Source organism: Orcinus orca, chromosome 14, assembly GCF_937001465.1.
Source record: "Orcinus orca chromosome 14, mOrcOrc1.1, whole genome shotgun sequence".
Lineage (NCBI taxonomy): Eukaryota > Metazoa > Chordata > Mammalia > Artiodactyla > Delphinidae > Orcinus > Orcinus orca.
Genome location: NC_064572.1, coordinates 66,297,719 through 66,325,464, shown reverse-complemented (window position 1 = coordinate 66,325,464; position 27,746 = coordinate 66,297,719). Strand labels below are relative to the sequence as shown.

Below are 27,746 nucleotides of genomic sequence, written 5' to 3'. Positions count from 1 at the left end.
AACAAGGAAGAGAAAGGGAAATCTCTCCCAGCAGCCTCAGGAGCAGCAGATTAAATATCCACAACCAACTTGATGTACTCTGCATCTGTGGAATACCTGAATAGACAACGAGTCATCCCAAAACTGAGGTGGTGGACTTCGGGAGCAACTGTAGACTTGGGGTTTGCTTTCTGCATCTAATTTGTTTCTAGTTTTATGTTTATCTTAGTTTAGTACTTAGAGATTATCATTGGTAGGTTTGTTTACTGATTTGGTTGCTCTCTTCCTTTTTTATATATATACATAAAATATGCTTATATATATATATATACTTTTTCCTTTTTCTTATTTTGTGATTGTGTGTATGTTTCTTTCTCTGATTTTGTCTGTATACGTTTGTTTTTACCATTTGTCCTATGGTTCTGTCTGTCCATTTTTTTTTAGTATAGTTTTTAGCACTTGTTATCATTGGTAGATGTGTTTATTGGTTTGGTTGCTCTCTTTTTTTAATTACTTTTTTATTTTCATAATATATATATATTTTTAATAACTTTATTTTACTTTTTTCTTTCTTTCTTTTTTTTTCTTTTCTCCCTTTTCTTCTGAGCCATGTAGCTGACAGGGTCTTGGTGCTCCAGCTGATGTCAGGCCTGAGCCTCTGAGGTGGGAGAGTTGAGTTCAGGACATTGGTCCACCAGAGACCTCCCGGTCCCTCGTAATTACAGTCAACAAGAGCTCTCCTAGAGATTTCCATCTCAACGCTAAGACCCAGCTCCACTCAATGACCAGCAAGCTCCAGTGCTCGACACTCCATGCTAAACTAGCAAGACAGGAACACAACCCCACCCGCTACCAGACAGGCTGCCTAAAATCATAATAAGTTCACAGAAACCCCAAAATACACAACCGGACACAGTCTTGCCCACCAGAAAGACAAGATCCAGCCTCATCAACCAGAACACAGGCACCAGTCCCCCTCCACCAGGAAGCCTACACAATCCACTGAACCAAACTTACCCACTGGGGGCAGACACCAAATATAAGGGGAACTAGGGACCTGCAGCCTGAGAAAAGGAGACCACAAACACAGTAAGTTAAGCAAAATGAGAAGACAGAGAAATACATAGCACATGAAGTAGCAAGGTAAAAACCCACCAGACCAAACAAATGAAGAGGAAATAGGCAGTCTCCCCGAAAAAGAATGCAGAGTAATGATAGTAAAGATGATCCAAAATCTTGGAAATAGAATGGAGAAAATACAAGAAGCGTTTAACAAGGACCTAGAAGAACTAAAGAGCAAACAATGATGAACAACAAAGTACATGAAATTAAAAATTCTCTAGAAAGAATCTATAGCAGAATAACTGAGGCAGAAGAATGGATAACTGACCTGGAAGATAAAATAGTGGAAATAACCACCTCAGAGCAGAATAAAGAAAAAAGAATGAAAAGAATTGAGGACAGTCTCAGAGACAGCTGGGACAACATTAAATGCACCAACATTTGAATTACAGGGGTCCCAGAAGAAGAAGAGAAAAAGAAAGGGACTGAGAAAATATATGAAGAGATTATAGTTGAAAACTTCCCTATTATGGGAAAGGAAGTAGTCAATCAAGTCCAGGAAGTGCAGAGAGTCCCATACAGGATAAATCCAACAAGATACATGCCATGACACATATTAATCAAACTATCAAAAATTAAATACAAAGAAAAAATATTAAAAGTAGCAAGGTAAAAGCAACAAATAATATACAAGGGAATCCCCATGAGGTTAACAGCTGATCTTTCAGCAGAAACTCTACGAGCCAGAAGGGACTGGCAGGACATTTAAAGTGATGAAAGGGAAAAACCTACAACCAAGATTACTCTACCCAAAAGGATCTCATTCAGATTCGATGGAGAAATTAAAACCTTTACAGACAAGCAAAAGCTAAGAGAATTCAGCACCACCAAACCAGCTCTACAACAAATGCTAAAGGAACTTCTCTAGGCAGGAAACACAAGAGAAGGAAAAGACCTACAATAACAAACCCAAAACAATTAAGAAAATGGTCATAAGAACATACATATCAATAATTACCTTAAATGTAAATGGATTAAATGCGCCAACCAAAAGACATACACTGGCTGAATGGATACAAAAACAAGACCCATATATATGCTGTCTACAAGAGACGCACTTCAGACCTAGGGACACATACAGACTGAAAGTGAGGGGATGGAAACAGATATTCCACGCCAATGGAAACCAAAAGAAAGGTGGAGTAGCAATTTTCATATCAGACAAAATAGACTTTAAAATAAAGACTATTACAAAAGACAAAGAAGGACAGTACAGAATGATCAAGGGATCAATCCAAGAAGAAGATATAACATATGTAAATAGTTATGCACCCAACATAGGAGCACCTCAATACATAAGCCAAATGCCAACAGCCATAAAAGAGGAAATCGACAGCAACACGATAATAGTAGGGGACTATAACACCCCACTTTCACCGATGGACAGATCACCCAAAATGAAAATAAATAAGGAAACACAAGCTTTAAATGATACATTAAACAAGATGGACTTAACTGATATTTATAGGACATTCCATCCAAAAACAACAGAATACACTTTCTTCTCAAGTGCTCATGGAACATTCTCCAGGATAGATCATATTTTGGGTCACAAATCAAGCCTTGGTAAATTTAAGAAAATTGAAATCATATCAAGTATCTTTTCTGACCACAAAGCTATAAGACTAGATATCAATTACAGGAAAACAAACTGTAAAAAATACAAACCCAGGGAGGCTACACAATACACTACTAAATAACAAAGAGATCAATGAAGACATCAAAGAGGAAATCAAAAAATAGCTAGAAACAAATGACAATGAAAACAAACACGACGACCCAAAACCTACAGGATGCAGCAAAAGCAATTCTAAGAGGGAAGTTTATAGCAATACAAGCCTACCTCAAGAAAAAAGAAAAATCTCAAATAAACAATCTAACCTTACAACAAAAGTAATTAGGGAAAGAGGAAGAACAACAACAAAAAAACCCCCAAAGTTAGCAGAAGGAAAGAAATCATATAGATCAGATCAGAAATAAATGAAAAATAATTGTAGGAAATGATAGCAAAGATCAATAAAACTAAAAGCTGGTTTTTGAGAAAATACACAAAATTGATATACCATTAGACAGACTCATCAAGAAAAAAAGGGAGAAGACTCAAATCAACAAAATTAGAAATGAAAAAAGAGAAGTAACAACTGACACTGCAGAAATACAACGGATCATGAGAGATTACTACAAGCAGCTATATTCCAATAAAATGGACAACCTGGAAGAAATGGACAAATTCTTAGAAAAGCACAACCTTCCAAAACTGAACTAGGAAGAAATAGAAAATATAAACAGACCAATCCCAATCACTGAAAATAAAACTGTGATTAAAAATCTTCCAACAAACAAAAGCCCAGGAACAGATGGCTTTACAGAGTTAACACCTATCCTTCTCAAACTCTTCCAAAATATACCAGAGTGGAGAACACTCCCAATCTCATTCTACAAGGCCACCATCACTCTGATACCAAACCAGACAAGATGTCACAAAGAAAGAAAACTACAGGCCAATATCACTGATTAACATAGATGCAAAAATACTCAACAAAATACTAGCAAAGAGAATCCAACAACACATTAAAAGGATCATACACCATGATCAAGTGGGGTTTATCCCAGGGATGTAAGGATCCTTCGATATGCGCAAATTGATCAATGTGATACACCATATTAACAAATTGAAGAATATAAACCATATGATCATCTCAATAGATGCAGAAAAATCTTTGGACAAAATTTAACAACGATTTATGATAAAAACTCTGCAGGAAGTGGGCATGGAGGGAACCTACCTCAACATAATAGAGGCCATATACAACAAGCCCACAGCAAACATCATTCTCAATGGTGAAAAGACAAGGTTGTCCACTCTCACCACTATTATTCAACATAGTCTTGGAAGTCCTAGCCACAGCAATCAGAAAAGAAAAAGAAATAAAAGGAACATAAATTGGAAAAGAAGAAGTAAAACTGTCACTGTTTGCAGATGACATGATACTATACATATAGAATCCTAAAGATGCCACCAGAAAACTACTAGAGCTAACCAATGAATTTGGTAAAGTTGCAGGATACAAAATTAATGCACAGAAATCTCTTGCATTCCTATATACTAATGATGAAAAATCTGAAAGAGAAATTAAGGAAACACTCCCATTTACCACTGCTACAAAAAGAATAAAATACCTAGAAATAAACCTACCTAAGGAGACAAAAGACCTGTATGCAGAAAACTATAAGACACTGATAAAAGAAATTAAAGATGATACCAACAGATGAAGAGATATACCATGTTCTTGGATTGGAAGAATCAATATTGTGAAAATGACTGTACTACCCAAAGCAATCTACAGATTCAATGCAATCCCTATCAAATTACCAATGGCATTTTTTATGGAACTAAAACAAAAAATCTTAAAATTTGTATGGAGACACAAAAGACCCCGAATAGCCAAAGCAGCCTTGAGGGAAAAAAAACGGAGCTGGAGGAATCAGACTCCATGACTTCAGACTATACTACAAAGCTACAGTAATCAAGACAATACGGTACTGGCACAAAAACAGAAACATAGATCAAAGCAACAGGATAGAAAGCCCAGAGATAAACCCATGCACCTATGGTCAACTAATCTATGACAAAGGAGGCAAGGATATACAATGGAGAAAAGACAGTCTTTTCAATAAGTAGTGCTGGGAAAACTGGACAGCTATATGTAAAGGAATGAAATTAGAACACTCCCTAACACTATACACCAAAATAAACTCAAAATGGATTAGAGACCTAAATGTAAGACCTGACACTATAAAACTCTTAGGGGAAAACATAGGAATAACACTGTTTGACATAAATCACAGCAAGATCTTTTCTGATCCACCTCCTAGAGTAATGGAAATAAAAAGAAAAATAAACAAATGGGACCTAATGAAACTTAAAAGCTTTTGCAAAGCAAAGGAAACTACAAACAAGATGAAAAGACAACCCTCAGAATGGGAGAAAATATTTGCAAATGAATCAATGGACAAAGGATTAACCGCCAAAATATATAAACAGCTCATGCAGCTCAATATTTAAAAAACAAACAACCCAATCAAAAAATGGGCAGAAGACCTAAATAGAGGTTTCTCCAAAGAAGACATACATATGGCCAAGAAGCACATGAAAAGCTGCTCGGCATCACTAATTAATTGGGAAATGCAAATCAAAACTACAATGAGGCATCAACTCACACCAGTTAGAATGGGCATCATCAGAAAATGTACAAACAACAAATGCTGGTGAGGGCACCCTCCTACACTGTTGGTGGGAATGTAAATTGATACAGCCACTTTGGAGAACAGTATGGAAGCTCCTTAAAAAACTAAAAATAGAACTAACATATGACACAGCAATCCCACTACTGGGCATATACCCTGAGAAAACCATAATTCAAAAAGAGTCATGTACCACAATATTCATTGCAGCTCTATTTACAACAGCCAGAACATGGAAGCAACCTAAGTGCCCATTGACAGATGAATGGATAAAGAAGATGTGGCACATATATACAATGGAATATTACTCAGCCATAAAAAGAAACGAAATTGAGTTATTTGTAGTGAGGTGGATGGACCTAGAGTCTGCCATACTGAGTGAAGTAAGTCAGAAAGAGAAAAACAAATACTGTATGCTACACATATATATGGAATCTAAAAAAAAAAAAAAAAAAGGTTCTGAAGAACATAGGGGCAGGTCAGGAATAAAGACACAGACGTAGAGAATGGATTTGAGGATATGGGAAGGGGGACGGGTAAGCTGGGACGAAGTGAGAGAGTGGAATGGACATATATACACCACCAAATGTAAAATAGATAGCTAGTGGGAAGCACCCGCATAGCACAGGGAGATCAACTCGGTTCTTTGTGACCACCTAGAGGGGTGGGATAGGGAGGGTGGGAGGGAGACGCAAGAGAGAGGGGATATGGGGATATATGTATACGTATAGCTGATTCACTTTGTTATACAGCAGAAACTAACACACCATTGTCAAGCAATTATACTCCAATAAAGATGTTAAAAAATAATAATAATACTCACCATTTAAGAAATAATTCCAGAAATGACACGGAAACCCAAAAGTCCATGCAAAAGAAGAAAACTTGGACAAATAAAATTCCAAAGTGGTGATTCTCCTTTGCTGTACAACACCTCCTGTCACACCTTACAATATAATATTCCTAGTAAATGGATGTAGCAAGCAATGAGAAAGATATCAGGAAGTGAGTTTATTTTCTCTAGCCACTTAATGCCTGCTCTGTTGGAAAAATAACACTTCTGACAAGGCTTCAAGATTCAATTTGGAGAGGGTAATAAATATGTGGGGAAGCCCATGAAACTGTTTTGTCCATTTCTGTCATCTCATCTTTCTCTATACCCAGAGTACGAGTCGACTTGAAAAGTAAAGAATCTCCCAATGATGAGGAGGAAGCATCTGGTTTGGGATACGATAATGTCTTAAACCGAAAAGGCCATCTTTCTCTGAGAACCATTCAATGTTTCACAGGCATAATTCTTTTCAATTGCTCCTGGTAGGGAGGGAGGAAAGAGTCAACAGAAAAGACTGGAAGAAGCAAATCTCTTTACCTCATCTCACAGATAAGAATCCCAAGGTCAACAGGAATGAGTGATGCGTCCAATTCTGCGACAAGCCAAAAACCTTGTCATGATATACTCAAGGATCACTTTTCCCATGCAACACCTCCTCTGGGGCTTGAAGATGTGTTACAACCCTGAAAGAATCTGGATCAAATTGAGCTACATAATTCTTAAAGGCTACATGATAACATCAATAGAAGAATGGAGTCAGGTTCAAAGCCAGGTGAGAGGGTATCAGAGATAAGAGCCCAACTCAGCTCCCACTTCTGCTGACCCACCCCATCTGAATGAGCCTTGCTGTGTCCTCTAACAGGACGTGCAATCTCCATATACAGACAGAGTGGACAATGTTGCCACTTATCCTGTCTTCTTCTGTAACTTCCTGGAGTTTTATCAAGGCTATAAAATGAATTGAAATGGATTTATTCTAAAGAATAACTGAGTGAACAGTCAGGGCCCACAAGTGTGGAGGGGAAAATGAAGAAACTGAGTGAATAACCATGAAAACTGCCTGAGTATTCAAAGTCAAAAAGTTCTTAGGGTGAAATAACCCAGGAGAAGTGATGCATGTGCATTCATGGTGGATGGAAAGAATACCAAATGAAACTTCAGGGATGAAGACAGTGGGAGAGGAAATGGAGTGTTCTGGTTGAAATGCACTGGCAGGCTTCAACATGCGTGAACTTGGGTCTATGCTTACAATAAAAAACCTAGCTTTTGATAAAAGCAAAGTGAAAGCTGGTCAGCATTAACATTCTACCCGTGTGTATCACACAGATTTGTATTTGGGGAGAATGTGCTAGTAATTTTGATAAACATGGAGTGCTTGACGGATTGAAGGTCTTAAGTACGATTGTTTTCCAATTTATTTCTCTCCTAACCCTCTACAAGGGCCAACTAAGCTCTTCAAACATTGTGCAATGGTGTGTATAATAACCCCATTTAGAGACAAAGCATGCAATTCTATTATAAAGAGAATCTAATGCAACAGAGACACGTATATCGTCTTCATAAGCCAGCAGTGGCAGAACCAGCTGCCTTGTAATACATATCGTGTCCTTCTTCACTAAGCTGCATCCATTTCTTTTTAAACCAAGTCAATTAATTTGTCACTGGGTTAGAAGAACCATATGTCAATGAAATATCATAAGAAAATCACAAATAGTTTATTATTTCCCCACCAACAAAAGATAGCATCTTCAGGTCGGCACTTCTTTATTTATTCAGAGCTTGTGCATAATGCACATCAATATTACTTTGTAGCATGCCTCACTCTTTAAATTATTTTATGAACAGTTGTACTGGGCTATTAACACCAAAAGACTAGCCCTCTCTTTGGCTGAGCATAGCATTAACCGTACTACGTCCATCCTTGAAATGACGTTCTCTGCCTAGACAGCCCAGTCTCTCAGTTGGACAGACCGTCAGACATGGTTATGGATTCTTTTGCTGCAAGAGACTCTGCCAAGTTATGCTGGATAACAGCACGGCTCATTGTCAATACTGGCTGAGTACATTGGTAAAAAATTAATTACAGTATTAGCTTCAAATAATGCTGTCATTACATGGTAACAGTCTGTAACCCCATATTGGAAGCTCCAGATATGGAACCACTCAGACTTTAGGTATTTGTATTTAATCTGACAGTAAATTAAAAGTCTACATTCTGAACAGTCTATGCAAATAAGAGTCAGTGTTATTCTGGGTACAATTCAGAGGAAGAAATTGAGTTGTTCACAGAACTCCTTTCCCCACTGAGCTACAATTTTATATTCACTGTCTGTTTCTATTCTGTGTCTTCTGATTTGCCTCTTCAGCTGAAAACAGAAGGTAGTTCACATTCAATGGGCACCCTAACACTCTTCTTCCTCAGCTCACCTACCTGAGGCAATAACTGACTAAGAGGAACTAATTTATTCTGTTTTCATCTGAATCTGAGCTTGGCAAATGACAATGCATTGATTCTGCTCACCCTGGATGCATCAATTTGCTTGCACGAGCATTAGGAATAATTACCTCACCCTGTGGGCTAACTACCTCATGTGAAACAGGCAGCTTTCCTCCTGATCTAAATACACACACTTATCTACACCCGCCAGGGTGAAAGTCACCCACTCAGATGCTTGGATATCACACACTCTAAGGAGAGAGACACAGTCTTGCCTTCACTCTTGCTCACCTAATGGGTTCAAGATGAAGTTGATTTTTTTTAAATCCCATAACCACTACTTCTGAGAAAGCCTACTTCACAGGATATACAGAAAATCTCATTTCCAAAATGTCAACAGATGCCATTTGTGTTACTTCAGTATTTAATCTTTATGAGTCCATTCTTTCTCTCCAATTGAATTATGAGCCTTTAAGGTCAGAACCACAATGGATCATTCCATAGCTCCCTTGCAGCTACTATTGTTCTCTACTCATCCTAGGTGCTCAGTAATTTTGTTGCTTGCAATTATGTTGTCAGCAAACTATGCCCATCATACTTTAGTAGGACACATCAATAGAGGTAAGATATATTTATGTTGAACTTTTACTTGAATTAGACCATTGGGTACAATCTTCCTGTTAACAGAGCTTGTATATAATTCACCCCAGTGAGCCAGTACTATAAGTTTCACAGATTTGAGCTAAACTTTTTCATTGTGTATACTGTTTATAACTGAGGAAGTCACTTGATCTTTTAGTTATATGTTTATAGTGGTTTTCTGATAGTTCAGGTTGTTTCAAATGCCTTTTTTAATTCAAATGTATTCACTTAATTGGCTCTGAAAACTCTACTTGTATGTGCACATACATACTGATACATGTAAGTATGAAAATGCAAGCGTAACTCTTAAACTATAGTCCTCAACTAAATAATATGCTGGCTTTTTCAACAGCCTCCTTAAACACAGAAATTCTAATTGCACACATAACTCTTTTCCATAATTAAAAATAAATGTAATACACTTTTGCCTCTTTGCTTGGTTTTAGTCTTTTTCTATCCTCCCACCCCCATCCATAATTCTTAACAATAGACTAAAGACAAAAGACTAAGATTTAAATGTTTAAACAAAATTGCTTCCCTCTCTCTATAAAGGCGACTCCAGAACATTGCCTAACTTATCTAGGAATGCCTGTTTTCATTAGTAGGAAAATAAATTAGAAACTGCGTAAACATATTACATTTCTATCTAGCTTTAGAAAAGGAAAAAATAACAGCTGATACCTTGCGGCTTTCTTGTTTATTAGCTTTATAACAAAAATTTCAGCTAGACTGAACTCTGGACCTATCTTGTTTATAACGTCATGAAGTAGTAAAGGCCCCTGGAGAGGATGGGAGACGCTGGATTTGGGGATAAAACAGAATTATACGGCTGACTTCCTTATGAGCAAGGAACTACTTGGTTACACCGTGGTTCTAGGCTTCAGATGTAGATGATTAAGTGTTTTATGAGGCATACGAGAAATCTGCATGCACTAACCTTCACCATTTTTGTGACAATAGAAAATACTTCTGGCGCTTTCTGATACAAGCAACACAAACTTTCTTTTTTCTTCTTTTTTTAACACAAACTTTCTTGAGAGATCTTTTCACAAGGGATTTTATTTCCAAATGCAAGTATATGTTTATGAAGTCCTGTACAAAGTATATAATTGTCTAGAGGAGCCTGAACTTCATTACCATGACTGTTGGCTTGTTTTACCTTTGTACCTTATCTAGCAACTTAATGTATATGAAGAATTTGCACATGTTAAATAATGATAGTGTTGAGTTTAAGCTTGTAATGAAACAGGTCTAGAAAACTGCAAGTCAACTAAGTTTTTATTTAGTACCAATACCATGCATGTGATTGTCCCAGTTTCATACATACAAAGACAAGTAAGGTAAAAAACTTCAAAGAGCTTACTATTCAGTTGAGGAAAAACAAATAATAAGTCATAGAGCAAGACAGAGTAACGCCAGGTCCACAGAGAGGTGGTAGGAGTGGTGTGCAGTGTGTGAGTAGGTTCAGAGGTAGAGATGAGAGCCATTGGTGGGCCATAGAGAGGGAAACAGTTCATTTAGAACTTCATGGGAGTATTAGTAGCAGCAATAATATTTGTATTCATGAATTAGAAAAGGGCCTCACTATCAAAGGACAAATTTAATAGCTAAAGCCACTTGAAGTCAATCCACTTGAAATGTGATCATTTTTCATAGTAAATAATAAGGAAAAAAGTTTGAATGAGATTTTTTTCCTTGAAAAACTTATCTAAAACTCATAAAAAGGTTATCTTGTCCTACTTAAATTTTTATATTTTAATTGTAATAATATACTACTTACTAGAACAAAAAATCAATTTAAATAATTGGTTTTTTAACACAACTAACATTATTTTATAGTACAATTTGACTTCATATATCTGACTTTTGCAATACACCATTTTCTTAAATTTTTATTATTTAACAACCACACAAAAGAGTATCTATACCATATACAACTACAAAGCATAATAACAAAATGAATGCTTGTGATTAATCCATCCCCCAACTTATGAAATAGAACATTATCAATACCTAAATCTGTATACCCCTTTCTCTGTCCCATCCCTGTGCCTACACAACTGTCACCATTAGCCAAGGTAAGCACCATTCTGAATCCCATTATCATCATTCCCTAGATTTTTTCATATAGTTTTATCATATACCTATTATTTAATTTTGCTTTGCTTTGAGCTTTATAAAAATATATCCAAGTGTACCTACTTTTCTTTGACTTGCTTGTTTTATTCACCATGATGATTCTAGATTTACTGATGTCATTTTATGTTTCTGCTCATGTAGTTCACTTGATATTCTATTGGATGAGAATTCTACAGTTTACTCATTCTCTGGTTGGCAGGCATTTGGATTGTTTCTAGGGCTTTGTTTTTACCAGCAATGTTGCTATGAACATTCTTGTGCATGTTCCCTAGCTCACAAGTACAAGTCTTCCCAGCACATAGACCTAAAAGTGGAATTGCTGCATCTTAAAGATACATGAATGTTCAACTTTGTAAGACAATGTAAAATTATTTTCCAAAGTGTTGTATAAAAACTGATCTGCATCTTTGCCATTACTTGGTGTTGTCAGGCATTCCTCAGCAGAGGACCCAGCTAAGCCATACCCATACTCCTGATTCACTGAAATTACAAAATAATGTATATTGTGTTAAGCCGTGAAATTGGTGGTAATTTATAACAGAGCAATAGATAAACAAACAACTTTCATCCCTCTAGAAACTGCAAAATTGTGCCTCAGTGAGGTTGTATATTTCATTTCTCTGCTTATAAAATAAGGCTGAACATTTTTTTTCAAGTTCATTCATCATTCATGTTTCCTCTTCTGAGAAATGCCTATTCACATACATCATTTTCCTGTTTTTCTACTGAGTTGTCTTTTTCTTGTTGACTTGAAATTCTTTATATATTCTGATAGATAAAGCTATATAAAGTTTGTGACTTGCTTTCTTTGACTTTTTTTGAGGAGCATTCTTAATTTTAATGTAGTAAGATTTACCCATAATTCCTTTCATGGTTAATGCTTTTTGTATCTTAGTTAAGTACTCAGACCAATTATTTTTAAAAGACTTCCTTCAGCAGAAATATTCAAAGCCCTCATCAATTTCTCCCAAATTCCCTCTTAATCCTTTGATATTTAAAACATTCTTTTTTGAGGTACCTATACTTTACTTGTTCAATTTTCTCTTTTTCCACCGGATGCTGATTTGTCATTGCCTTTGTATATGATTCCATCATTTTTCTAATATCACTTGTGTTGACTTCATGAGACCTGACATCTTTTGCAAAGTTTGCATTTTCACTTTACAACTGCTTTGCATTGTATTTGCACTTCCTGTTGGGTATTAATAACATTGGACAATCCTACTGAAAAATGAGACCAACAATGTCAAGATGGACAGGAGTCAGTTACATGATGCTGGTTAGGAGGTCTGAGTAGTAATAGTCATATAAATGTCAAGCTCATTATTGAACATATTTATATTATGACAACATACACTTTCCTGCACAATCTCACAATTTGGGATAACTGGACAAAAGAAAACTTGAAAAAGAGTATCAGAAGCAGTAGCAGCAGCTCTCATTTATAGAACAGGTATTATGGATGTGCCAGGCATGATGCTAAGCTCAACACATGTGTTATTTCAATAACTCATCACAACAAACCTGAGAACTGATGGTTATTATTCCAGTTATCCAGAGGACGTCGCAGCTCTGAAGTGTCAGTGCCTTAGCCAAATGAAACAACTAGAAAGTGGAAGAACCAAGATCTGAACCTATATTAAATAGAACATTTCAAAGACTGAGATATATCCATTTTGCTCTTATGTAACACATGTACTACTTCTTACAGCAAGTGGAGAGTAAAAGAAGAGAAAAATACAAACAAAGATATAAAGGTAAGGAGTGAGAACACAGAAGACTGCAGACTTCCTAGACTAGAAAGGAGGATTGCATGTGTCTTGAGTAACAGGCGGATGAATTTGTTTTCAACATAACAGGCAGTAGAAACCAATGACGGTTTCTTGGTGGATAATATATTATTACTGTAGTAATAATATTAATATATTCTTATATATTGTATATATGTACTACACTAATAAATTATTTACAAGATATTGAATATATATAAAATAGAACATTTTAAAGACTGAGATTAATATATATATATATATATATATGTATGCATGTATGTATGTATAAATTCTAATATTTTCTTCCAACACTCAGTGGATTGTCTTAAGTGCTCCACTTTGAAGAACACAGGTCTAAGATAGTAGAAATGAGAACCTAAATCAAGATAGTGGCTGGGAGCAAAAATATAAGGTTAGAAACAGATGCAAGAGCATGTGGAGATGGAATTTACATGACTCAGCAACTGACATGGTGGGAAGAGGATGGAGGAGTCAGACATGACTCTGGTATTTGAAGCCTCTTGGTACCTGGAAAAGCCGCCACACCATCAACGTGCACACACAAGGCAAGGACAGAGCTGGCTTCAGGAAGATGGCGAGTTCAATTTTAAGGGGTGAGTCAATAGGACATCCTTTTGACCAACAAGTATTAAGAAATATGAATCCAAATACAGGAGAGTGTAGATTAGCCACTAGGACTGTATCTACATAAAGGTGAAAATTGAAGCCTTAATAAAGAACAAGATCCTCAAGGGAGAAAGCAGTAAAAGCAATATTCAAAGATATGCCTTGGAGATTGGTTACCATTTAGGGAAGAAGAAAAGAAGAAAAAGAGCCAAGAAAGAAGAGAGAAGGGACAGTCAGCAAGGGAGGAGAATCAGCAAGCTTGTGAGCCCTGAGATAAAGGCAGAAGAAAGTGTAGAATGTGTTTGACAGTATCAAATATGGTTGAGGTCAACAAGGACAAGGGTTGAAACCAATCCACTCATTGCTTACTTGTCTATTTAAAAGTAAATTCCAATAGCCAAGACATGGAAGCAACCTAAATGTCCATCGACAGATGAATGGATAAAGATGTGGTGTGTATACACACAGACACAGACACACACACACACAGACACACACACACACACACACACACACACACACACACACACTGGAATATTACTCAGCCATAAAAAAGAATAAAATGATGCCATTTTCAGCAACATGGATGGACCTAGAGATTATCATACTAAGTGAAGTAAATCAGACAGAGAAAGACAAATACCATATGATATTGCTTATATGTGAAATCTAAAAAATCATGATACAAATGAACTTACATACAAAACAGTAATGGACTCACAGACACAGAAAACAAACTTATGGTTACCAAATGGGAAAGGAGGGAGAGGGATAAATTAGGAGTTTGGGATTAACATATACACACTACTATATATAAAATAAACAACCAACAAGGACCTACTGTGTAGCACAGAGAACTAGACTCAATATTTTGTAATAACCTATAAGGGAAAAGAATCTGAAAAAGATAGATAGGTAGATAGATATATATGTGTAACTGAATCACTTTGCTGTATATCTGAAACACATTGTAAATCAATTTAAAATATTAAAAATAATAATAATAAATAAATAAACATACATTTGTTTGACACCCATTCACCCAACCATTCGTCTATCTATCCATTCAACATGTGCTCATGGATACCCCAGGCACTGTGCTATACTCCAGTGACATCACCACTGCTGCTGTGATTGTTCTCATCATCACCAGCTACCATTTTAAGCAACTACTCTATGCCAGTCACTTTTCACAAATTATATCCAATCCTTATAACAATTCTTTCAATGAGTAGAGATCTTCACTTTACAGATGGGGAAATAGGTTAAGTAGGTGACCAAGCTCACTAGTGCTACAGCTATGAAGCTAACCTAATTCCAAAAGACCATACTCGTCCTTGTAGACTGTGTGGTTCTCAAGGGATTTAGAGTCTAATGAGAGAGACAGAGAAGTGACTCTACAATGTGTTGTGATAAGAGCAATTCTGGACAGGCACAAATGATACCATAAGAATCAGAGAAAGACAACCCTAAAAAGGAAGGCCCCTGAGATTCCATAACTAATATTGGTCCATCATTTCCCAAGGGCTCAAGGGGTTCATCTGCAAAGGCTGCCTGGCTGGGTCCATATGTTTCTTTCCCCTGGATCTCTCTCTCTCTCTGGGACCCTTGCATCTTGGTGATTTGTTCAGGGGTGGCTGAACTAGGCTGCATGAATATTGGGGTTCTAGAGAGAGACAGCCTAGGGGGATGCTTTAATCAAGCACATATTTTTTGGTCCTAAAAGTGGCTCCTTCCTCAGGCCCTGTCTAAATTGTCTAAATTAGAAGGAGATCCCAAGGCTTCCTATACTCTTCTCCTTAAAGCCTGGGGTAAAGAGGTCAGACAACGAACTTCCAGCTTTCTCTCACTGAGGTAGGAGATACAAGGAAAATTCTAGAACCATAAAAAAATTAATTAGGCCTATCATATGAATGATCCATTGGGGATTAATAGGAAAAGGCAGGATGATTCCAATTATTCATAAAATAGTAATTATAATAGCTAACATTTATTGAGCACATACCACAAGATCTGAAAAACACTTTACAGACATTATCCATGTAGTCCTCATATATCAACTCCATTTCACAGATGAGGAAACTGAGGCTCAGTGAGGCTAAGTAACCTGCACAAGATCACACACCTATGAATTATAGAGACAGGATTCTAACCCAGGCCAGTGTGACTCCAGACCTGGAGCAGCACATTCTTGGCTTCTTCCAGTCTGTTGTCAAACTCCCTCCACCACTCTCAGCCAAACCAGAGGGAGTGAGGGATCAGGGGAGAACAGAGCAGCTGTGTGGCTGTTCATCGACAGTGATAACTGCTGCATAAAAAACCCTACACAACGAAGTTACTAAAACATGCAACGTCGCCAATGAGAGGTAGCTCAGGGAAATCTTGCTAACTTGGAAAATATTTCAGAAAGTGCATAGCTTTGCGTAAGCCAAATTCAATTTTAAAACAAGAAATACTCTGATGGAATTACATACTCAAGTTGAAATAACTCCAAGTAACTTAGATTTTGTGATTAAATCTAAAAAGCTTCCAAGCAAAAATAGATCCATGACATCACAGGATGGGCTCAGAGTAGAGAGCACTCCATCTTTACTCTGCTCCCTTTCATGTTTCCTGTGAGCCCATCATGCTAAGTCATTGTCACTCCCTGATCCACCAGACTCTTTTAAGCTTTCTTGCCTTTGTACCGGCCACTCATTTCTCCAGAAAGCCCTTTCCCTACTCCCACCTCCACCCTTGGTCAAACACCTTCTCATCCTTCAAGACCCTGCTCAACCTTGTTAGGAGTAACTTCCGTAGGAGGACTTTCCAATTTCTTCCAACTAACTGCATCCTTGGCGTTATCACAGTGTTGTTTAACCTTGGGTTGATTTAATCATATTCTTCAGTTCATGATACATTATTCATCATTGGTCCATCTTTAAATTTATACATGGTATAAATAACACTACAATAAGCATGTTCAGTACAACATTTATACACAACTGACTTATTTTCTCTGAATTAATTTCTTAAAAAGTACAAATTCTGAGTCAGAGTTTGCACATTATAAGACCTTTAATACATACTACCAAAGTCACTTCTAGAAAGTTTACATCAATTCAAACTCCACCTACAGTATACAAAAGTATCTATTACCCCATACATTCTCAGTAGGACTAGGTATAATCAATCTTTTGTCAACTTCGCTAATCTGATAGGAAAAAGGATAGTTATTCTTTTAATTTTCATTCCTCTGATTACTAATAATGTTAATCATACTGTTATATGTTTATTAGCCATTCATATTTCTTCCTTTGTGAATTACTTGCTTATGGTCTCTATCAAATTATTCACTGAGGTGATCATCTTTTCCAAATTGATTTGTAAAAGTTCTTTATATACTAAACATATTGATCCTTTCTCTGCCATATTTGTTGCAAATGTTTTTTTTTCTTTTTTTGCCCTTCCATTGTTAAAGTGTTTTCTGCTATACTGATGATGTTTCAAACTCTTTATGTAGACAAAGCTATCACTCTTTTCTTTTGTGATTTCTGCCTTTGACATTACACTTAGAAAGTTCTTCCCCAACCTCTAGGTACATAATCTAGAGGGATGTCCATCTATGTGTACAAGGAGACTTGTGCAAGAAAACCCACTGAAATAGGTTCACAGTAGTGAAAGTTTGGGGGGAAAACTAAATATGCATTGTAAAAAAATAAACATAGTAAAAATATAGTAGATAAATATGGTGAAATATACAACAGAATTACCTGTAGCATCTATGTGTATCTTCATGAATATTTCTCAAAATATAATGTTGATTCTTCAGAACCTTTTTTTTTTTTTTAAATTCCACGTATATGTGTTAGCATATGGTATTTGTTTTTCTCTTTCTGACTTAACTTCACTCTGTATGACAGGGGCAGAACAGGAATAAAGACACAGACGTAGAGAATGGACTTGAGGACACAGGGAGGAGCAAGGGTAATCTGGGACAAAGGGAGAGAGTGGCATGGATATATATGCACTACCAAATGTAAAATAGCTAGCTAGTGGGAAGCAGCCGCATAGCACAGGGAGATCAGCTCGGTGCTTTGTGACCACCTAGAGGGGTGGGAGGGAGACGCAAGAGGGAGGAGATATGGGGATATATGTATATGTATAGCTGATTCACTTTGTTATACAGCAGAAACTAACACACCATTGTAAAGCAATTATACTCCAATAAAGATGTTAAGAATATATATATAATGCTGAGTAGGGCAAAAAGAACAAAATGAATAATAATACCTGTACTATATTACCACGTGTATAAATATAAGTAATTCTCTATGTTGTTTGTAGATGCATCATTTGCAGTAAAAGCATAAAAACATACTGAAGGAATAAACATCAAATTCATGATAGTTGTTGCCTCTAGGAAAGGCAGGGGAAAAAAATCAGACTTTGAAGGGGTACAAAGAGGCATTTACCCGATCTGAAAGATCTACTCTATTTTTTAATCAAAAACAAACACGCATCCCAGCCTCACCACCAACCACCATAAAAACCCCAACCAAGTTTCCTGCCCCTGCTCTTTCTCAAGCGATTTTTGGATGTCCTTGACAGCCACTCTTATCTCCCCAGAAAGCCTCACTGTTTGAGTAATAAACCTTTTATAATAACCCTCTTTAAAAAATGTGACAAAACATTAGTCTTTACCATTCTGGATGGGTAGTGAGTTCTTTTGTTTTATTACACTCTATTTTTCTGCGTTAATATTTTTCCCCAAATGAAAAAAAGGGGGGCTTACCCCACCTTCCAAGAATATATAGAAATTCACTTTTATTCTATAACATGTGCAATATTTCTTAAAATTTAGGATATAAAGTTTGACTCGAATGAATGAATGAATCAACAAAAATGAGTGAATGAATGAATGAAAAGAATGAATGAATAATTCATCTAAATGACTAAATAATTCTCTGCCACTCAAATTCAGAATATATAAACATACTCAGCCAAATCAGAAAGAATTTAACAGCCAAGCTGATATTCCAGTAATCGTGGCTGTAAGACAGATCTATGCCAGTCACTCGCCATAAGTGGCTTATCAAGCACTTGAAATATGGGTAGTCTGAATTGATACGTGCTGTAAATGTGGAATACATACTTGATACTCTAGACATAGCATCCCCAAAATGTAAAATATCACACTGACAACTTTTAAACTTCATTTCATGTTAAAATGATATTGTGGATAAATATTTGGATAAAGAGTGAACAATACACACCATTAAAATTCATCTCACCCGATTCATTTTCCCTTGTTATTGGGACTACTAGAAAATTTACAGTTACAGATAACGCTCACATTACATTTTTACTGGACAGCAATGAAACAGAAAAACAATGTTGTTTTAAATCTAAAATTACAGAAGAAAATAACATGCTCACTTTTCACATTTGCCTAATCTGAATGCAAATCAACCACATCTTTATATAAATAATGGCATGAAACTAGATGAAAAAATATGAGGTCATTTTGCTGCGCAGCCGCCAACTTGGAAAATTAGACCTTACGCAAATTGTTCTACAAAGCACTTAATAAAATTTTAAGGAAGTGGAAAATTTTGTATTAAGTTTTGTGATACAAAATAGATTCATTTGCAAAAGAAGACCATAAGGTGAGAAGGTAACATGAAAAACAACAGCCATAACAATGACATTTTGTTGTCAGTCTTCTAATGTTTCTGTTGTCCCGTGGATCATCACTGTATCAGCACATGTTATTTCAATGGTCATGGGGTTACTCTCTTTTTACTGTGGTCTATTCTTGACTGGAAAGTGATGATTCTAGTGCAGCCCTATTGATACTAAGACCTATGTGGTCCAGTCACAGAGAAGGACCATGGTCAAAGAAAGCTACTAAAAAAAGTAATTTCAGACTAACTTCAGTACTTCCTTGGTATCAACTACTATAAAGGGGCTATATTATCTACATCAGTTCTTAAAATCCTCCTTCCCTCATAATCTGCAGCTATTCCCACATCCTTGACTTCACAATTCCTAGAAAAACTTCGTTCATGTGCTGCCCGTCTATCCATCCTTCACTGTTACCATGATTATGTATCTCAAAAGCCAAGAGAACTACTCAGATAAGGACAGACACCTCCCTCCAAGTGCAGAGGAGGGCCTGACAGTGAGAGGGCAAAGCCAGAACCCTCTCAAGCAGGCAGAAAAAAGGAAAGGCTGTGGGGAAAAAAAATTAAGTTTATATTTGGTGTCGTGTCCAAACCAGTCAAAGCTATTCTAAGGGTCAACATGAGTAGGTAAACATCTGAAAAAATCAGATTTTATAAAGAAAAGGTGAAGGGTGGTACAAAAATGTACTTGAGTCATTTTTTACTTAGGATAAATTCAGGATGTATCAGACCTTGCAGAATGGAAGGATTTCACAAGTCAGAGAGCATCTGTAATAGTCTACGTTAAAGACGAATCGAGACTTCTCCAAATACATACCATTGGGAGACATAATGATTTTCAGAAATGACACTAAGGGATGCTTCAATAACAAGGAAATTTTCATAAACAAATTCAGGAAATAGAGTCTGATATACCACTATAGGCACTGGCTTTTTTTTTTTTTTTTGCTGTTATCCAGTTGAAATAGTATACCTGAAATTCTATAGCCAGTTTAATATGAATGCCATTAATCCAAGAGCAGGCTTTAAAATGCTCCAGTTCCATGTTCCCCTCTCTGAATGCAGACTCCTAACCTATTATTTCTCTCACTCCTTCACTCTCTGCCCTCCCTGGGACCTACAGTCATTCAACCTTCCCACTCCACTCAGCCCATTGGCCTCCTCCTGGTTTTACTGTTTTGCTTCCCCAACTCCTGCCCCACAGTCAAATACTTCCAAGTGCCCTCTACACTCTCAACTCCCTCCTCCTCAACCTTCTGTCACGCCTGCCGTGCACACTCTCAGTACGACCTCTGTCCGACTGTCCAGTTTCTCAGCTCCCAGGCCACCAGTGCTGCTGGAGGGAACTGCAGAACGGATGTGCGGAGTGGGGCCATTACTAAGTCCAGCTGTGCACGGTGACATGTTCCCTCCCTCTCCTCAGCAATCCTCACTTTCATGTCTTGTGAACACCCAGATGTCACCTCCTCAGCAGCCTCTCCCGACCTCCTTCCTCGGGACTCCAATTTCACCTTGGTCACACTCCCTCCCAGCAGATGCCTTGATCTGAACACACAGAGGTGTCTTAAGAGACCCCAATCTTCATCATAAGACATCAGTGCTAATAAAGGCTCTCTTCCTTCCTGTCCATGTTGAATGATGAGCTGGACACCTTCATCCTCTCTCCCAGTACGTGTGGATGAATAAACATATGTAGACATACACCCACGCACATAAAATCACACATACTACACCCCACACACACACACACACACATATCATGCCTACCTTGAATCTCCTCCTCTCCTTCTTCTGGGCTTACTCTCTGCACTCATGCCTGACATTCACATTAATCTCACCCTTTCTCTCTCAAATGTTTACCAAGGATTGAAAGAGCACATGTCACTCCATTACACTCAGGGATGCAACGAAAAGGGACAGGGGTCTTGCATGGTTTATTCTATGTTTCTAAATTCTTTGAATCTTTTGTAACCGTTTATATGTATGTTTTTGAGTTTTTTATAATAGTTTACATGTATGTTTTAAAAAACATTTTCCCCAATCCTTCACAGCCAAATGTCTTACACAAGTAACCCAAGTCTACCTCCTCCATTCTCTCACCGTCTCTTCCCTTCTGGGCCCCTGGTGGCCAGGCTTCTGTGCCCAACAACCTCGCAGAACTGGACTCTAAAAGGGCATCAGTGGGCGGCTTCCTTGTGGCCACATCCTCCCCTCTGTCCTACTCTTGGAAGATGCCAACAGTGATGACCTACCCACCTCTTTGAAACTCTCTCCTCTCTCGGCCTCTACGAGATGCCTTCTGAGTTCCATTGAAAAACTGGACACATTTCACTGAAAGATCCTGCAAGCAATCAAAGGAGCTTTCCCTTTCCTTCTCCTAAAATCAAAGGAAGTAACAGGAGCTGCAGAATGGGAGCCTCTAGATGCATGTATGTGTGTTTGCTTATGAAATGGCATCCTCTAAACAGCACACTACACACCCTCACACAACCTTCTCCACTGCCTCTACTTTGGGGGAAAGCCAAAGATGATAAGGCCACACCAAAGTTTCCATAACCCTCAGCACTGCCAAGGGGACTTCTTGTCAACCATCCTCTCCATATGCCTCCCCCAAGGGCCACAGGGCTGGGTCCTCCCTTCCTGAGCTCCTTTGCTCAGCTTCCCTCCACTCCACCTCTGTCCATTACCTCTCTCTTGTGACGAAGGAGCAAAGATAATGTCCTCCTTGAACAGGGTTTTGAGAAATGAAGAGAGGTTCAGCATGTGGACAAGGCAAGGAAGGACATTCTCCGTGGGGAATTTCATTTTCAAAGACAGAAAAGAGAAGTCTGCATGTAGAAAACCACCATTAGATAAACCTTTTGGGTGCACATTAGAAACCAGTGAGTGTTGAGTATTCAATGAGGTCGTGTAGGTGGGAGGATTTTGCAAACTGTAACTTGCTGGGCAAATGTTAGATACTTCTCTCGTCATCTATCTCACAGAGTTGTTGGAGACCAAATGAGACAATATATGGAAAACGGCTTTGTCAACTGGAAAAAACACTTATAAATTGTAATTAGTATGTGATGTTTTGCCTCTAGGTAGATTAAGAATCAGGCCATGGCAATATTGAAGAAAATTAAAATACTGGCTAATTTCTTTTAAATCTACATTCCTGGAGCAGTTTATAACCTGAGACTTCTAATTAATTTCTATCTTCTCACTTCTTTTCAGATGAATTGATTGCAGTAAACTTCAAACTCTATTAACAACGGAGTCAAGTTCCCGGTGACTTCTAGATTACCAAACTTTGGATTTGAGGCCCGAAAGTCATCTTTTGTGCCCGGGCCACAATAACAAGGCCAGCCCATTTTCTCTTGTGACTATTGCCTTCCTTTCAATTTCCTTGGGCATCATAACATCATGATTCTACTGCAGTAGCCTCCTGGCCATTCACTCTATCTTTAGCCTCTTGATTACAATCCATCCTTCCTACAGATGCTCAAAAAAATCAACATTATTTTTGTTACTCCAACTAATTTTTTTAAATATCGATATTGTAAACAAAGTGATGAGTCAGGAAACAAAAACAAATTGAATAATTATTGGAAAGGAAGAAGAAAATCATCACTTCTTAGAGAAGGTATGATTATATACCTAAAAAGCCCAGAAAATATACTGAGAAGCTATTTAGTGTGGTGGGTTGGATACAAATAAGCATGCAAAAATCAACAGCTTCCCAATATGCCAGCAGTAACCAACTGGACTACATAGTGAGGGAAAGATTTCTTTCACCCAAACTGCCGGTGCCCACCAGAGGCACAGTTAGGAAGAGTGAAAGTGGGGAGGAAAGAATTACTGGAGTCCCTCATTTTTCTGTAATGATAACTGCAGCCCTTATGTGACATGGGGTTTCTTTCCTGTTTTATTTTCACCTTCTGTTCAAGATTTAGAGTCTCATGGTCCAAGTTTCAGCCTGGGCAGCTCTGTATGTGGGTGGGGAGGGGGGAAAATGGTGGGAGAGTAGGAGCAGGGTGGGTGTGATGTAGTCAACAGGCCCCAAGGCAGTGATCTGCTGCACCAACCTGGCAGTTGTCACTGACAGGATGGAAAACTGAAAGCCACCTTTGACTCTTCTCCTTTGTCCTGCACAGACGTTCAATTGCCAAGTCCTATAAATTGATCCTTTTAAAGATTTCATGCATTTACTCCTTTCTCCTCAACCCTAGTACCTGTCCCTTGCCAATATCCTCTGTAACCTGGGCCTAAATTACAACCATCTCTTAATGGCTCCTTCAGCCCCAGTCCCTGACTGGGGACTTTCTGTCTTTCCTTCTCATCACTTTTACTGTGTCACACCCCTGACTGGTTAATATCCTATAGAAAGTAGGCCTGGCAGGCCAACCAACCTGGGCTAGAATACGGGGTTCACCTCTCACACCAGACTGAATGGGTTTGAGCCCCAAGTCTGCCACTGGTTAGCTCTGTGACCTTGACCATATTGCTTGATCACTCTGAGCCTCAGTTTCCTTGTTTGTAAAATTGGCCTAATGCATAGCAACAGGAATTATTGTGAGGATTAAAAATAATACATAAAATACAGGACCCATCATAGGACTGGACACACAATAATACAACAGGCATTCAAAACCCATCACTGTTGCCATGAGAATTGTGGTCATTATCATGATTAGAGTCCATAGTTGTCTGCTGGAGCACGTTTAATGCTGGTACTTGGTCTCTAAGACCATATAATTGGTCCCCACCCAACTTATCCAAGGCACTCCCCAACACAAATTAGCCAGTTATGCATCCCTGCTATTCAGACCCATCTCCACACCCCAAATGTACTCACCCCTATCCCAGAACTTTGACTCTCCATCTTCCCTCGGCCTAAAGTGCCCTTTGCACTTGTTTCCAAATATGCCTCCTTTGGGAACTCCTTCCATTACCCCACCCTTGTGTCTCCACAGTGCCTCTTCCACCCCAGAAGCACCAACATCACACGCAGTGAGCTCTTACCACCCCGCATGTCCAGCTCTGTCGTGGGCAGTTTGAATGAGCTACCTCATTTCATCCTCACGACAGCACGAACAACCAGGTACTATTACTCTCGCCACTTTACAACTGGAGTCACTGGGGCTGTGAGAGGGTGAGTTGTTTACCCAAGGTCATAAAGTCAGCCACTGGTAAAACGAGGACTCAAACACTAGGTCTGCACTCTCAACCACTATCCCATCCTTCCTCAACTCATATTTTTAGGTAATGGCTGGATGAGTCACCTTAACACACCAAAGTCCAGCCCAATCACATCTTCTTTGCCCTTGAGGGAGCCAGTTCTTATTACTCTCCCCTGCTCTTACCCCTTGGCACTTACAGCTGTTTTAAACAGCAAACACCATACTATATACTGTCCTAGACAGCATCTATACTGCATAACTGGGCGCTCACTTTTGTCAGTATCCAGTATAAGTGATTATGCATAATTGGGTATCCTTCACTAAGTGGAACCATAAAGTAATGATCTGGATTTTCACACACTGCTCAGAGACCAGTCTCATTTCTTCCCAGATATACCTCAGGAATCTTCTCAAATATAAATTTCTTGCAGGTAAGGATCACATCTTGATTTCTTTGTGTCTCACAAACTTCTGCAGATATTAGAGATACCCCAAAACACCTTTTGGTTCATAATTGGTCTTCCAAGGAGGCTTTCTTAACTGGGGTGGCAGGGTGGGGTGAGGTGGGGGGGAAAGGGCAGGTCCCTGGAGGTATGCAGGACAAAAGGATCCAAGATGGAATGACCTTCTGTTATTATGTCAGAGCAGAGAGCACACCTGGGTCCCTGTACACATTGGGAAAAATGTTTCCAGCTGTCAGAGGCCTGAAGCAAACTGGATTTGATGGCATCAATATAATGCTTAATATGCTACATATCTGGCATCTGTTTCAGAGAAGACTGTGTGTCAGGAACTCAGAAGAGGTCTCCTGGGCATATAGGCAGCTCCCGGTCTGTTTCCTACACATTAAATATACTCAGGGTAGGGAATACACATTTTTAAATGCATGAAACATGAGCCAGACTTGACACCGATCTATCAGAGCTGCTTTAAGGATAATAAAATCAGTGCTGCCATTATAAGGAGAGGGAACTTGATGACCAACTGGAGATTTCTTCCAATCTAAACGATTCTATAAATTCCCCTAAAATCATAAAAAAAAACCAAATTAAGGATTCAGTAGGTGTCTGAACTACAAATACAAATTAATTTCTGCTCCAGCTGCAGTTTTTTCTCATCCTTGTGAGAAGCACCTCTATCTCTGAGATATTTCTGGGTGAAACATAGCAGCTAAAAATAGGACTCCCCCAGGTTATCGTTGGCAACTATTTTCTTCTAATTTCACAAATAAATCTGCATCTTGAAATGAACTGAATTGAATCTTGCTGCTGTCCAGAAACATTTATCACTGGAAATCTGTTTCGTTTGGGGAGTAAGATATAATTATGCACAGATTGAATAAGAACCTAAATGTTCCACTGAGAAATTCTTTATTGAGAATGTTTTGTTTGAACTCTAAGTAATCTATTTAGTTCCATTTTCAGTTACTAGCCATATTACTGCTATCTGTTTTTGCATTAAAAATATCCTGTTTAAACACTGCTCTCACAAAAAAAAAAAAAAACTTGAATAGTTTCTGACACCAAAACCCCACGTTGTGAAACTCTATTCAAACTGGCCCTTATAAAAGAAAGAATTTTTTTAAACATTCCCTCATCTATTAGAGCTCAATAAACTAGAAATCAAAAGAAAATAGTAAATAACATTTTTAAAAGGTTAATTTATCAACTTACATATTTTTGCTTCACATATTTGCTCTTATTCAATATGAAGTCAGAGACCAAAACAGAAATAAACAAGTGGATTATGGGTCATGTTTCCAAACGCATGGGGATAAATGCATATCCCTAAGGAAATGTGCTCAGTTATGACATCACAGCTGTTTCTCCTATAAAAAGAACTATGCAGCAAACTATAATTTCCCAAATAAAGAGAATAAAAGATTAAAGAAAAGAAAAACATGTCAGCAACAAAATCCAAGGAGAGCGACCAGATGCCAAGCATATTAAAATACCATATCTGACAAAGGATTAAAAAAAAGAGATCTTATACCACTTGAATGCTTAAGTGCAAAGTACTTCCCCTCAGATCCACAGAAGAAAGGAGACTGTGGTATTACTGTTGCAATAATGGCTGCATGTCTCACGATCTTAGTCCTCTTCCACATTCACTCTGGGCTTGGCCATGTTACTTGCTTTGGTCAATGGAACATTAGCAAGCATGACACAAACGGAGGCTCAAAAAGCACTTGCATGTCGGGGCTTGTCCTTTCTTGCTGCTCTTGGAAACCCTGAGACTGACATCAGGAGAATAAACCTGGGCTAGCCTAGTGGACACATGCGGTCTGTCACTCCCATCACTCCAGCCAAGTGCCAGCACAAGCACCATACGTGTGAATTACATACTGTCTAAGTCAACCAGCCCCTAGCAGCCTGCCAGCTGCCTGCAGAAACACAAGTGAGTCCAGACAAGCCCAACAGAAAAACTGGCTGGCTGAGCCCAGCCTAAATCACCAACTGATAGGATCAAAATCTAATAAATGACTTTGTTTTAAGCCACTACGTTTTGGATTGGTTTGTTATACAGCAAAAGCTATCTGATACCAATGTCATCTCAGAACCTATTTCATGAGCACATCAGTTAATGCTCCAGTCACCACAGAGAGAACGTGAGAGGCTTCCCTAAGAATGTGTGGGTCTATGTAATTATTCCCAAAAGTGAGTTTGCCTATGAAATGCTGAGTTGTTATACTAAGCCACTTACAAGCTACTAGTTTGGGAATCCTTCTAAAATCTACATCCAATGTGCAATCTATGATAATAGCAGCTAACATTCATTCAGTGCAAGCATGAGGCTATGTGCTTGATACAAATGATCTTGATTAATCTACACAAAAACCTCATATGAAAGGTATTATTATAATCTGTATTTTACAAATCAAGAACCGAGGCTTAGGGAAGTAAAGTAACTTGGTTGGGGTCACACAGTATTATGAGTAACCTTGGGCTCACACATCTGATTTGCTCAAGAGTCTGAGCTCTTAATCACTATGCTTTTCTATCTGATATCACCCACACCACCTGCCATGAAAGGCTTCTCTTGTCCATTGGGCTGGATAATTGTTGGGACCAAGAGATTTCATTCTCTCTCTCTCTCTCTCTCTCTCTCTCTCTCTCATATCTT

At 38.1% G+C, this 27,746-nt stretch overlaps 1 protein-coding gene across 1 annotated transcript in view; it reads right to left on the bottom strand.

The window, feature by feature from the left end:
* The window catches only part of CFAP58 (cilia and flagella associated protein 58), a 116,789-nt gene that overhangs the window by 27,119 nt on the left and 61,924 nt on the right, over nucleotides 1-27,746 (bottom strand). The window lies entirely within an intron of this gene.